Raw genomic sequence first — 6,000 nt, 5'->3', positions numbered from 1 at the left:
GGAAGTCTGAGGAGATGGGATCGTATCCTAAAATCAGATGGGCGGCTCTAAGTTGTAGGTCCTCGCTGACGAACACCTCGGAGCGAAGTACTCGGTTTAGATCCGCGACGTTACAGTGACTCAGACGAGGACGCACGTGTTGCTTATCTGCAAAAAAGACATCAAAACAAACAAACCTGGTCAGATTCACACATATATTTAATAAGTTTAAGTATGAATACGCATTTCTGTGTGTGTTAGAAGAAGTTGTGTTGTGGGGAGATTAATCCTACGGCATCGCACCTGGATCCCCCCACTCAACTGGGCAGTGGAGGCCGTCGTGCCAGTTCCCAGACATGATCAAGTAGTCGTCCTTCATGCCTTTGTTGGATTTGGGCAGACAGGAGATTAGCCTAACGGTACTGGACCGAGACTTAATATAATAACCTACCTTAGAAAGTTTATGGGACTCATATAGGAACACGACATTGTGCCATGTGAGGTTTAAACCCATCTGCTCGTTTAGAGCATCTACACTACCCAAAACTCTAAAAACGTTTGGGAGGCACTGATCGGGACACAACCGGTGGCTGCGAAGGTACTCCCTAGTTACAGGTCTCATTGGGAGGGTCATCCCACCCTCTATGAAGGCTATCATTGGGATGATAACCTCTCCCTCTTTCCTAGAACCGGCCACGGCTTCTGCCGGGCAATATTTTAGTCCTACATCGCTGGGAATACGGTATTTGGCCCTAAAGCCTTCCATCCCAGCGGCGGTATCAACTAGACACTTAAACCTACCCATTAGAAAAGAACGAAAGGCTAAACTCTAAAGGGGAGAATGTTTACGAAGAACGGTAGAATCGTATCCGAGGAGAAAAGGTTAAGAACAGAGAGAGCAAGAACTTACAAAGTTGAAGGTACAGGTTTCCACGGTTTTCTGCTGGTAAAGAATGATTGTAGGTGTTTTGATGGGATTGATCCCTGATGAATTAAATGAAGGCGCAGGTTCCCGAAGCGTCACGACGTGCGAAAGGGCGGCCTCGAAATTATATTTGTCCCGCCTAAAATTTCGTGGAGTAACGAGGACCGTTGGATGCCCATCTCACCGTTGAACATGGGAGACAAAGAGTAACTTACAGTAATAAATGCGCGCGTTTTTAAAAATAAAACCGCCAAGTGGCATCTTCTGGGACGCGAAACGATTTCCACACGTGCCATCACTTATAAAGTGGTGAGAGTGGATCCTCGTTAGATCAAAACCCTATTTTTCTCCTCGGATGTCGAAAATTAGAGTTTTGAGGGGCTATTGTGGGGAGTAAAAATACCTTGATGGGAATATGGGCCGTTGGGTCATGCTAAGGAAGGCCGACCTACTCTTGGGTTTAGGACTTGTTAGTACTACGGGTCGGCCCATACGCCGAGGGTCCGAGGATCCAGCCGAGGATGATTTTTCCCTTCGGACTGACACCGAAGAACCCGGGACTTCATGGTAAAAGTCAGGAAAGGACACGGACAAAACCAATGGTTAAAGGGGGTGAACCCTTGAATGTCCTAGAAGCACTGATGTTGGAAAAATGTCAAAGGTAAAGGCTGCTACCTCCACATTAAAGACCCTGCACCTACCACCCTGGCCGCATTAATGGGGAAGTGACACTTGAACAGTGGAAGGGAAACTTCTAGTTACTGTTCAAAGGCACTAAGAAAAGAAATATCTAGGCTAAGGGAGGAGTTGGGGCAACACGTGTACAAAGTATTAAAAAGAGGAGTATTTAAGGAGGAACCTGGAACAAAAACAGGGACGGACTCTTTTGTAATAAAAAAGAAACAGAAACAAAAAGAAAGAGATAATATAAGAACAGCCCTTGGCTTACGTCCGAGGAGGTTGATTCATAACGTTCCTTGTTGTTTCCAAGTATTACTAGTCTTTGGCTTGTCATTTAATCCTTACATACTTCTAACCTAGGTTTCAAGCCCACACTCTACAAATTCATATTGTTTAAGGCTCATTGGGCCTGAGCCCATAACTGTTCTTGGGGCCAGGTGCAATTGTGCACTTACAGTTATAATAAATAGAAAATAACTATGATTTGTAGTGAGTCATGACTGAGGCTTACTGGTTAAACAAATTCGATTTTGTCCTCTTTTTTTTTTTTTTTTTTTTTTTTTTGAGACAACGATTTTGTCCTCTTTACTGTGGTAACATAGAGAAGAAGACAGCTGGAAGGAAGCCAGAACGCATTATTCTACTTATGCTGCTAACGCTGATGGAAACTAAGATATATTGATCCTTCAAATTGTTGCTTAAACAAAAACTAGAGTCAAAGCTATCAGATGACTGAAATTATGAATAGACATGTGGAAGTAAAATTTGGAGATGACATAAATTGATAAACCCATAATCTGGAAATCTCAGGTACAAAGAGGGAAGAAAATTGATTTATAGATCCAGGAGCTCAATATGCAAAGAATAGAGCAGCACCCCGGAGCTTCCAACCTTGTCACTTAAGGTGAGGAATAATATAATTAACAGAGTTCAATGAACAGCGGTAAATAATTTAAAAAAATTAAAAATTTAAAAAAAAAGAAAAGAAAAGAAAAAGAGAACGAATAAGAAAAAAAAAATAATAATAACCATTTCTTAAAGTTTCACTTTAACTTTTGGTCATCAAAGTTTATTTAGGTGTATTTTACATTTTGAATCATCAAGAAGTACAGAAAAAGGACATGTCAATTAAGGAAGTAACAGAGAGTATGGCTTCAAATAAGAAAAGAAAAGAGCAATATTGCGGATATCTTTGATGATGGTATTAATAGTCCAGTCAGGGGGGAGGTCAGGGGATGATAGAGGGTCAAAACAGGCCTTGGTATCTCCTTCAAAACAGACGAGGTTCCACTGCTCTTCGATTGCAAGATCCACTGCCCAGAAAATGGTGGAAGCTTCAGCTTGGATAGGCGAAAAAACTTTGACATGTTTGGACCAGCCTATAACAACATCACCTCTATGATCTCGAGCTTCAGCTGCCAAAGTTGTTGTGGAGGAGTTGATTCAATTCCCTTGAACTTTGATTTGTCTAATATTGTATTTTCCGGCACCACAATGCAACATTTTCCCTCCATGGTTAGCCTGACAGTCATAAATAACAATGTTCTTTGTTTTAGGACAAATCAAATGATTTTATATATAGAATAGTTGGTTAAGCAATCCAAAGAAGTCTAAATAGTGGAACTCATCACTTGTAGGATCTTGAATTCTTGATTCACTACTTGCAGGCCATTTACTTATGATCAATTATACTATTTTTTAAAGAACGTTTCAGTCTTATTAGTTTGATACTTTTTATCTGCACTGTTTAATTTTCATAAGAGGAGTTTTTAATTTAAGTTCACAGTCCATCTGTACGAGCAAAGCATTAAGCTTTCAAAGTGCAAAAAGTAAGGTAAAGGTGTCATATAGTCTCTTGTTTAAGCTTACACCAAAACTAGAAGCAAAACTATTCTATCAAAAGGCAAGAAGCAATGCTTATGATATAGTCTTCTAGTGTACTTGTTGGATCTTATTCATTACTTGCAGGCCAATCATCTATGATCAATTATACTATTTTTTAAAAGAAAGTTTCAGTCTTACTAGTTTGATACTTTTTATTTGCAATTAATGTTTGGTTTCCACGATAGGAATTTTAATATAACTAGTCGTTAACCCGTGCGATGCATGGGAAATTATTTTTTTTAATAAAATGGATCATCAAGCATTGTCATTTCCACTTTCATGTATGTATTTTGAATTGATATTAGTTGCATTGAAAACTACAAATAAAATATAAAATAAAATACTAATTGCACAAATAAAAACCCATAAACCTTTTTCTTTTCTTTCTAAACTAAAAATAGTACCAACCCAAAATAAGTGAATCATTGATTCCATAACATCCAAATTGTGAGCAGCACAGAAACATTGAATCAAAGAACACTAAGAAAAGTGTCAAGTGGACTCAGCATTAAAATCACAATTACTTGTAATTACTTGAATAAACAATTACATTGAATCATTATTCGAAAGAGGAGAGACATATAAATTTGATAAGTCTCAAAGATGAATTTCCTCGGATATATTTCAGTATCAAAGTCCAAGTTCAGCCCTACATATAGCAAGCATTAGCAAAGTATCCACAACCTTCCTCCTTCGGAATTCACTAAGCTACTTCAAAGAAAAATTGTTAAACAATGGTATACCACCCTACACATGTATTTACTTTCTTTAAAAAAAAAGAAAAATAAAAGAGGAGAGGAAGCATAAGACAACAAAAAGAAATAAAATCTAACTTATATAATTGCATAGTTTAAATCAATAAATTTGTTTGAATCATTAAAATTCACCTTCATATATACCCTAGAAGACCACATGCGAAAAATCTAACAATATCAAAGATATTTATTCATCAAAAAGAACAATAACTCAAGGACCTATAGATTGGAGAGGGGAAAAAGTAGGAGACTATTATGCTGCAATGAATATGAACAAATATTATGTACCAAGAACATGCAATTTTCTATAACACAACCTCCAACACATGCTTAAATATTGCAAGAGACACATAACCCCAATTTCATATCCTATCATCTCATGTGAAAAAGATTGAAAAATGTAAATGTAACCAAGCCTAAACCAACAAAGTCTAGCCCAATATTAATGACAGGCTACGAACTGAAAAATGCAAGATGAAGATAGGGTGTTTTACATTTTCAAACCAGAGAACATGTATGCACAAAATTCAAGGATGCTATTAGTTGAGAATTATGACAATTCAAATTAAAAATGAAAAAAAAAACAATTAGCCAAAGTAAAAGCCTAGATTTCTCAAAAGGTGCTCATTAAAATCGAAGAAACCATTGGCAACTTAGGACCCTATATCATTCAAATTAAAAAACCCAAAATTGTCCCCACATAAAAAGACTAAACACGATCATAGAATACAAACTCATAAACAATTTCATCTAGAATTAAAAAAAAAATTATTTCAATTTCAACTGACAAATTAAACAACAAAACTATATTAGAGGAAGGAAAAGAATTGAAACAAAAACATGCAAAGAGACTACCTAGATGTTCACGACCTTATTGTTGGACTCAAGTTGGCTTCCTGCACAGATTCCATTACCATAAATTTGCCAAATTCAACTCACTATTCTAACTTCAAAATTTATGTATTAAACCACCAATAACTTGCTCACAATATATCAAAATTCTTTCATTAAACCAAATTATACCTTTTGGTAAAGTACATACATAGTAGTACATTCTTTTGTTGCTAATTAAAAACAACATATAAAATAAAAAATTAATAAAAACAAAGGAGAAAAAAATTCAAATACAGAAATTATATTATTACCAAAAAAAGGGACAAAAAAAATCAATAAAGCAAGAATAGTATGTAACCCCATCTTCATCATATACAACCACAAACATAAAAAAAAAAAAAAAATATATATATATATATATATATATATATATATATATATATATATATATAGCAAGTACATGCAATGAATGGATAGATGGCCTCTGTATATATATATATATATATATATATATATATATATATATATATATATATATATTTTTTTTTTTTTTTTCTACTACATTTATCACTTTTATGGTAATTCGATTTTTATATAAAATAAAATGACATTCAAGATGATCAATGTTAGATTGCTAAAACATAAACACAATTCAACATCTACCTCTCAAAACTGAATGGTACCAAAAATTGGATCGCTTAGCACATCAAAACACACATATACACATAACCAAAACAAAAAACAAATAGATCCTTTACTCAAGAATCTCAAAAATGTAAAATTTTCCAAAAGCAAAAGCACATATATAGACATGCATATGTACATGTCTACATAAATATCACAATCAACATGTATATATCTCATAAAGAACAAAGAGCATATTTGTTAATGTTCTAATTGTCAAACGGAACAGTCCCAAGTTTACTACCAAAATACGTGTCA

This window comes from Castanea sativa, chromosome 5, assembly GCF_040712315.1.
Source record: "Castanea sativa cultivar Marrone di Chiusa Pesio chromosome 5, ASM4071231v1".
In the NCBI taxonomy this organism is placed as follows: Eukaryota; Viridiplantae; Streptophyta; class Magnoliopsida; order Fagales; family Fagaceae; genus Castanea; species Castanea sativa.
This window is presented reverse-complemented; position numbering follows the sequence as displayed.